The sequence below is a fragment of the Triticum dicoccoides genome, chromosome 1B (assembly GCF_002162155.2).
Source record: "Triticum dicoccoides isolate Atlit2015 ecotype Zavitan chromosome 1B, WEW_v2.0, whole genome shotgun sequence".
NCBI classification, from domain to species: Eukaryota; Viridiplantae; Streptophyta; class Magnoliopsida; order Poales; family Poaceae; genus Triticum; species Triticum dicoccoides.
The window spans coordinates 227197692-227207218 of record NC_041381.1 but is presented as its reverse complement, the minus strand read 5'-3'; the positions used below and the strand labels follow the sequence as shown (position 1 = coordinate 227207218).

At 40.8% G+C, this 9527-nt stretch overlaps 1 long non-coding RNA gene across 15 annotated transcripts; it reads right to left on the bottom strand.

Annotated features, from left to right (window-relative positions):
* Positions 1-677: 677 nt before the first annotated feature.
* On the bottom strand, positions 678-8015 carry LOC119329401. Of its 15 annotated transcripts, none has more exons than XR_005159494.1 (7): positions 7622-8015; positions 7295-7546; positions 6105-6208; positions 4833-5700; positions 2790-3043; positions 2214-2280; positions 690-1673 (listed from the first exon to the last, which is right to left on the bottom strand). It is a non-coding gene; the product is annotated as an uncharacterized LOC119329401 (long non-coding RNA). The 15 variants fall into 15 exon arrangements; XR_005159503.1 differs by having other exon boundaries at positions 691-1673; positions 7422-7546; XR_005159514.1 differs by having other exon boundaries at positions 691-1673; positions 4833-5692; positions 7422-7546.
* Between the last annotated feature and the right edge of the window lie 1512 nt (positions 8016-9527).

Genomic DNA, 9527 nt, shown 5'->3' with positions numbered 1-9527 from the left:
GGGAGTAACTCATTATTCAAGAGAACCCGTTGCACCAAATGGCGCAGAGACCCGCTAAAGCCATGTTGTCGATGAAAATAGTTTCATTTTGCAAGGACATATGGCCAAAGACCCGCTGAATCCATGTGCGTGTTGGAAAGGAAATCCATGGTTTAGTTGATTTAGTTGTAGACAAGTGCATGTGGTAACAAATTTAAACCGGGGGCCCTTAATAAAAAACGATGGATGCTTGCTGTCAATAATAAGATGTATAATAACATTACCCGTTGCGCCAGATGGCACAAAGTCCCATTTCAAACAAAGAGCTATTTGAAAATAATTGACAATTTGGCAATAATAAGGATCTTTTCAATAATGAAAATTGGAAGAAACATAGCCTCAAACTATGTAATAGGATTTTCAAAATGCAGGCATTCTCTCCATACAATTCTGCTACGAGTTGAAACTTAGAAATCCAGATCACACTTTGTCCTCCATACATTGTTAGTAAACTCTGCCCTCCCACCCCTCTGAATCCATAGCGTTTTGTCCTTCACAACCCCTTTATATGCTAGATGCACCATAATTACTTTATTTTTAAAAGGAGCTTAACAAACAATGCCTTGCACAAAAATTTTCATCTCTTCAGTGATGGAGCCACTCTCTATAGCCATCTCTTCTTTCTTGAAGGGAACTGGACAAACAATGCCGAACGCCATGTTTATGACATGTTGTTCTACTATAATACAAGTGCAAACATGAAATGAGAAACCAATTGAAGACACAAGGACTTGTTGGTCTGCTGAAATTTAAGGCAAACTTGAAAAGGAAGGGCAGACCAAGATTGACAAGTACCACATCACGAACAAACGTTTACAACAGATATAGACGTGACAACAAACAAGTTTTTCAAGATTTACGAACAGCATGATTTGGCTTCTTGCTCTAAAATAGAAACATCTGCAGCACTAACTTGGGGACAATCCCACCAATTCAATGACAATGGACATATTTTCTACCCTTCACTCCTTTGTGGGTACCAATCCTTCTTTCAGTAATCTGAACACAACATCAGTAATGCCAAGGCAAATAACATGATACTCTATTCATGGTCATCTCCTTATCGAAGAAGTAAATGTAAAACTGGCCTGCAAAATAAAAGCATTTCCCGAATGTACAACCTGGGATCGTCGGTGCTCTTAATATTCAGTTACTGGGAATACTGCAGGATGAAATATAGTGCAAACTCCATATCTTATAAATTTTAATACATTCAACAACTAAGATTTTGAGCCATGAGATTATATGCCAATAGTTACATTTAAGCTTGTTAGAGCATATATCAATCATAAAAAGGCAGAAAGAATAAGCTCCGGGACACAATAAGGGCTTAAACTACTTATTTGAAAACAGTGAAACAACTCATTAAATCTAACTAATTTTAAATGATCCAGTTTTAAGAATTAATACAGTACAACTAAGAGAAGGCTATAAAATCATCAATCAAGAAGATTCTACCGTATAAACTTGACAATTAGAGACAACTGTCACTGCTCCGTCACATACCATGGTCGACATGAGCAATGACAGACATGTTATGGATATTTTTTATCCATAATTCCATGGAGCTCCTCCGTTCTAAACTTCACCATCTTGACTGCTTTTGAATGTCAGCCGAGAATACCATTCCTTCTCTAGTAATAGCAAGCTATCAGAACCAAGCAATAATATAGTGTGAATAACTGAACATGGAAAGCGACAGTAATATATTAACGATCCTTTAATGTAATTAAGACCACAATTGTCTACTCAAAGCTCAAAAGCGCACTTAATAATGGTGTACCAAAATTAGTTTTATACACCGCCACCAAAATATTTTAACCAACACTTCCACCAATAGGCCCGGTGAAGTGAAATATATAATTAATATGGTCAATCGAGCATATTATAGTTAATGTATTAGAACTAATAATAGTGCGCTGAGAAGGCAGCCGTAAAGCAAGAACAACCAATGTTAAGAGCACTGACAATCACAGTAATAAGAAAAAGTATCACATGGCAATAACAAAGTAACCTAATCCATTATGAAGAGGATGCAGATGGAAAGAAACATAATACAAAAAATAAGATTAATATAGACAAGCCTCCAAAATTGATACTACTATTGACACACCTCCAACACTAAGACTATAGACATGCCTCCGAAAGTAAGACTAATGGAACACAAAGTATACCTCCTGCAATTTCTTCCATCTAATTCCTTTTGATTCTACGGGAAAAGGTTGCAACATGAGGAGTAGCCTGTAGAAATAGATAGATCGAATGATGTACAAGTCGAAAAATGTTACTGCTAGCCATAGTGCATACAATCTATCTCTTATTGTACTTTTTGCAACATGCTATGACGCAGAGCACATACATGACATATCCTGGTAATTCTACAATGGTTACTATCGACTGAAATGAGTTGTACAGATTTTTACTGGTAAATCAATTCAGCTTACGTGTAACTAATAAAATTTTACAGGGAAATGTTGTAATGATATCATGGTGGCGCAAGCATAGAAGTTGTTACAGAGTGGAAAGAACAGTCTAGATTTTCAGTACTGAATATGGCCTTCTAGCATTGCAAAAAGCTACAGTTGAGCCTCTCGCATGCTAATTAACTATGTTGAAGCCGGTGATAAAAAAATGCACATGAAAAACAATGGAATGTTCAGGGAGCAGGTAGAAAACCTACACTTACACACGAATTTGATACTGAAGTGCAGGGGCTAAAGATAAAGATGGTTGTAGTACATGATACTTACAAATGGAATTACTGCAGTCCAAGGAATAATCGCCACCACAAAAGGCGAGAAAATAGAAGCTTCAGCTAGCACCGAGTCATAATATTATAGTAGATAGCTCCAAGAAGAAATAGATTATATGTCCTTTGAGCAGCCACTAAGTTGTGAGTTGCTGTCTAGCAGCCACAACTTCCCTTTAAACCGCCATAGCCACTGTTTCCACATGTGTAGGTTGCTGTTGCCAACAACTCTTACTTATCTGCACCCTCCTAGTTCTGAAATTAAAGGAATGAAGCACAAAGTTTAAAGATTTAAGAGAATAGTAAACAACTACGGGTTTCAAAGGTGTGGTGAATTTAACTTGCAAATCTACATATGCAGACCTCATTGTTTGTTATGCAAAACAACCTATACACCACGTTTGGATGTCTCCATTGCAGCCCAGGAAATCGAATTGGTAATCATATGACCTCAATACAGATGTTTGGTTGTACATCGAATTCGTATTGGAAACACCAGCCAATTCAGAGTTGTTTTTCCGCCCACGTAAAGCTCCCTCCCACGATTCAGAGGGCTCCCGCTCCGTTTTGCTCTCAATTGCTCGGCTCCCGCAAAACATACCCCTTTGATCCCAGTGACCAGAAAAGAAAAGAAGGAAAGAAGGGAGACGAGATGGCATCTCGGGGCGACCTAGCTACCAGAGTGGCGACGACGAACCGCGGCGCTCGGCGGCGGCGCAGATCTGTTCCTCCCCCGTCTCTCCCTCTCCTTCCCATCCCCTGCACCGATTGTTCCGCCCCCTACCGCACCCCTCCGCTACTGGTCCCCATCTCCAGCGGCGACCACCACGGCCGATCTCCATCCCCACCCCAACCGGGAGGTGGATGAGAGGAATCCTGGCGGCGTCCACCATCCTGTCCGACGGCAGCGGCGACCACCATACTATCCCGTCCCCATCCCCATGTGAAGCAAGAGGATAGAGGTACAGGTGCAAGGGGTGATAACCGTGACCGTGGCAGGCTGCCCATTATCTATACATAGCGAACTATCAAATGGATTGAACTGCAGTTGGTGCAGATACGTGATTTGAGGACTTGAATACTTGCTGCCTTTTTTATTGAAGCTCGTGTGTACCAAAAATTGAGCCATTATCTTTCATACTGAATGAACATTGCATGTTAAATAGGTGAACTGGTACAGTGCTCGTGTATGAGTAATTTGAGGGATATCAAGATGGATGCTTGTTGCCTTTTGCTGAAGCTCATGTGTACCAGAAATATTCAGTGATTGCCTTTCTTACTGAATGAAAATTGCATGTTAGATATGTAAAGTAGTACAGTGCTTGTGTATGAGTTATTTGAGGAGTATCAAGCTAGATGCTTTATTCTGAATTTCAGCAGTACACATTGAGGTGACCTGAGTGCTGCTAGTAGACTGCTTGTGAATTGATAGTACCTATGTGATTGTTTGTGAACCTCATAAGTACTATCTGGTATAATATTTATTATTTTTTACTTCTATATATTCATTGAATTATAGTCACATGTGAGAAGATTTAAGTTTTGTGTCATGTAGAACAAGGTATAATCTTCTTGGTAATGTAGCCATGCAATTCCAAAGTTTGTCATCCAAACATGATTTGGTATTGAAACCTCAGAGACATTTCAAGGGCCAATTCAGTGAACAACCAAACATGTGAATTCGTATTCATGCCATTTTAGTTTCCTCACTGAATTGGAATTTTAGTCCAATTCAATACGGAGCTCTTGAATACGGACATCCATAAAGGATGGCGATGCCAAAATAACTAAGATACATACTCTTATAATACACACTTTCAAACATGACTGTCGCTGCTTTCGCGCCACATGTATTTCTATGGGAAAACATGCTGATTTGTCTAATGTAGTACGTACTTTGCAATAAAAATGATTATTATCCTTGTAGCAATACTGATAATCAAAGAAAAGTATAGAATTGAAAGCCATATCCCGAAGGGGTGTATACTAAAGCAAAATTTACTAATCAACGGATAGTGACTAATATTATATCATTAGGTGATACCTTAAGTTCCCCTCTGAAAATGTTCTCAATCTCAACATTGTATTACACGATGAACGCCCAGATAGATTTGATGAAGCTTCGATTCAGTACTGGGATAGAGATGGAATATATTTATCTTGCTCAAATATAAATCCAGAAAGTTAGAAAAATTAATAGAAGGACTGCACAAAAATACGAAAGAACCAATACAGCTGATAGGTGCCTTTTCTCCATATATGATATACCTGAGCATGTAACCTATTTTTCTACAAGATCTCTTTGCCTTTCTAATGGTAATTTCAAGATTCAAATATCAGATATCGTGCTCGCAGATTTGGTGTAGACTGTAGAAAGTGTGATATGAGTAGAATATCAGCTGGTATGCTCAATATTGGGGCTAATATGACCAGAATATTAGTCGGTATGCTCAATACTGGGGCTGATATGACCAAAATATCAGACCATACTTGATATAAGCAGACAACCAACACTTTATGCGCATCCACATATACTTGCAAAAAAGAGAGAAAGTTAATTGCTCCTTTACTATTTGTTTGCACCCATAGTTCCACACATATACTCATTAGAAAAACAGAGAACACTAATTACTCCTCTAGCTTCTCTAGAACATAAGAAACAACAGCTAAAATTTGATCCAGTGAAACCTAACACCAGCCCCAACATAAAGGAATATAAACAAAGGAAGGGAAGACACCTTTGTATCATCTAGTGATCTGGATATGTAGTAGCCCCAACATTAAGGAATACCCAAAGATAAATGACAACTTGGGCAGGAGCATCCTGCACTATGGTTGTGGTCATGAGGAGATCATAGAGATAAAAACGAATTGTCAAGCTTTCCACCCATACTTGACAAGCACCTAAAAAGCTGGAGTTGACATCAGCCATAAATCACAAGTTCGAAGCAAAGAAAGACAATTCCTACAAAACAAGCTAGTGTTTTCAAATTAAGTTTGGTAGTGCACGAAACTTCTTAAATCATCAGGAAATAAGCATCAAAATATTGCTCACTTCAAGATGCTGCAAGTAAAGAACTATAGTTTTGAATATGATGACAACACAATAGAACTTCAATTAAAGATAATAATGCAAAGCACACCTCCACGTGATTGGTTGGGTGAGCGCTTTTCGGGTGGGCATAAAACAACTTTGTGATGACAACACATACATATGACAAATGGGTTGCTTGTTAGGAAGTAGGGACACTTTGAATACATTAAAAAATTCAAATCAAGCGCTTGAAAGGCCAAATAATGGTGCAAGGTAACTCACTGTATATCATCAGTTCTTTAAATAATAGATCTATAGAGCAGCGGACAAATCCAGAACCACAACTCCTGATAACGCCAATATGCCATTTACAACCATGGAAAAACCTGCAGTAGTAGAAATACCGTCATCTATTGTCTGTTTAGAGAAACCTACTCGAGGGTGGTAATCTCTAGCAGTTATTTACCTATAGTACTCACATCGATATCCATGAGCCAAAAAGGTGGAGAGATAAATTAATTTTAGTGGGGACTAATTGGCAAGATGATGTATCTGCCATACATACAACAACTACATACACTTGCATGGATTGTATGCCGTCCCAACTTGAAACGGATGCCCATGCCAGGCGCCAGATCAAGCAAAGGAATAAAAGACTCCTCTATAAAGAGGAAAGGAACTCCAGGACAAATTTATTCCTTCTCGACGAGGAAAGATCAAGGTACCAAAAAAACCAAGAAAGCCAACAAAAAAACTTCTAGGAATATAGCTAGATCCAAGAGCATCTCCTGGGCAGTAACAAACAAAAATCCACTTTGCAGAAACTTAGCTGAGGCACCCAACAAACTTTCAAAGACAACAACATTTCTACATGGAAGCCTAGCTAGACCTCAGCATCTGGTGAACTAAAAGAAAAAAATCCCCTTTATAGGAAGCTAGCTAGACATGAACATCTCCTTGACAAGAAGAAAACGACTATAAGTATTTCCAAACCAGAAAGCCAATGTAATATCTTGTAACAAACTATATCAAAACCATGCCCGATTTAACCTTCATGTTTTTTATATCAAACCATCAAATACACAACAAATAAGTACTCCATCATTCCAAAATTATTGGCATGGTTTTAGCTCAAGTAGAAATCACTGAGACACAATTGGTGGATCAAATTTTTGAATGGTGAACCAACCACCAATCATATTTGTATTTTCCCAATTTCATGCTCTGTAGCATACATATATGTTCATAAACTGAATAAGGTTAATTATAGGGTTATTTCATTGGTCTTTCCCCGAATTTTTACCTACTCATCTGTGCTTATGTTTAAAGATCGAGTATCCATCTGCTGTAACATCAAGGAAATTGCACATGTATCTTTCTCTCTACTCTTTTCACAAAATTGGTTGCTTCAAACATAAAAATTGTTAGCAATGCATATATAATGATTATATTTTTCCAAATAATGAACTCACTTGTCAGCATACATATCTTGGCACTCATTATTTATCCAAGAATTTGGTGGCATGGATCCACTCTAGCAACAAACAAATGCATGGTAGGAGAAAAATACAAAGAGAAAAAACACGGGGCAACACAGACTTTTCCTCCTCCCTGGCCCGGCTCCCTGTCGCGAGCCTCCTTCCCCTCCTGCGTAGCTCCACCCCATCGCAACTGGAGCATTGCCCCGTGCTCCAACCACCGGATGCCCAGTGAAGCTAGTTGTGCTGAGGGAGAGAGACCATCAATGAAGGTTTGAAGAAGAAAAACTAAGAGAATAGATATGGGGAGAGGGATCTCACCATCTCCAGCTTCCTCGGCCTCGAGCACCTCCATCCGGTCTCCTTTTTTGACCTTCCCCATCTCGGCCTCTAGCTCGAGCTTCGACCCACCAACGCCAGATTCGACCCAGAAGCAGCAACGGTGGTGGAGGGGAGTAGCAGGCAACGGCGGTGACGACCGAGGATGAGGGAGGGGCTGTGGGGAACAAAGCGTGCGCAGCACCCCAGCAGCGGTATGGCACCACGGACGGCGGCTTCCTCCTGACGGCATGGTTGTAGGACAGAAAGGAGGGAGGCAGAACGGCGGCGGCGGCGGCTAACGAGGAAGGAGGAGGAGGGAGGAGTGCGGGATGTGAGGCTAGGGTTTGTCCGGTGGGGGCTGGGGCCTGGGGAGACGGGGGATTGGGTGCGGAGCATGCTGTGTGGATTGGGAAAAAATGCCCTGCACGCGAAAGCACGCAACCCAGCCAACCAGCGCGCCGCGCGAGCCCACCCGTCATTGGACAATGAAAACGACTGTGAGGTGAAAATTGGTTTTAACCGCTGTGAGGATCCAATGGCTCACACGCGCTAGAAAACAGATCTAACAGCCAACGAAGATGCAAATCGAGGGAGCCTCCTGGAGTGAGTTGGCTATCCTCTTTTTTGTTTTAAATGTGTCACACAAACTCCTTCTCCCTACTAGCAAGATGCCCATGTGCGTTGCACGGAACATCAAGATGCATTTGTATGAGAAGTTTATCTTGTGGGAGAAAAGGATGAACGAGGGAATGCCTTATTTGCAAATGCGGAGAGGGGTGTGGGTATCTTTTCCCAAAATTGCCATATTTTCCTTCCTGCCCGTCGGATATAAATCGGATGGCCTATATTGCAGGTTGGCAGGAACACCATCATCACCAACTCTGTTTTTTTATAAGAATAGAGATATGTGAGTGTCACTGCCCCCCCCCCACACACACACACACACTTCCCAACACCGAAGGAGTAGGGTGACACCTCGATCTTGATACTAATCTATCGAGTGGCTTCTCTCTCAAACATACACACACACACACACACTACCCGGCACCGAAGGAGTAGGGTGACACCTCGATCTTGATACTAATCTATCGACTGGATTCTCTCTCAAACATACACACACACACTACCCGGCACCGAAGGAGTAGGGTGGCACATCGATCTTGATAATAATCTATCGACCCCTCTTTCAAACACACACACACACACACTCGCTAATTGTGCCTCTGTGCCTACCGCGCACACTCTCGATATGTCTTTCTCTCCCTCCCCCCCAACAATGACAGCAGAAGGGTGACAACTCGATCTGATCATAATCTGTCAATTGGTTTCTCTCTCAAACATTGTGTCTTGGTGCCTCGCTCGGTAGCCCCCTCGATATGTAGACTTCTCGCGCGCGCACAACTGTAGTGACGATGACGCTGAACCCAGTGTACCTTGTTTTTACCGGCCTCATGTGATAGTTTTCACCCTATTTTCTGTTAATTAACAAGGCAACCTTTTCTTTGTTACTACTAGTGAATCTGAAATCATTCGGGGCAGACATAAAATATATCACTTCAACCCAATTATCGCAGCAACTATTTTAAAAGAAATTAGCTAGCTGCCCGTGCGTTGCACAAAACATCAAGATGCATTTGTATGAGTAGTTTATCTTGTGAGAGAAAAGGCTGAACGAGGGAAGGCCTTATTTGCGAACATGGAGAGACGTGTGGGTATATTTTTGCAAAATTGCCATTGTTTCTTTCCTATCCGTTAGATATAAATCCGACGGCCTATATTGCAGGATGGCAGGCACACCATCATCACCAACTCTGTTTTCTACTCCCTTGTCATCAAAATGGATAAAAATAGATGTATCTAAAACTAAAATACATCTAGATACATTTCCTTTTATCCATTTTGATGA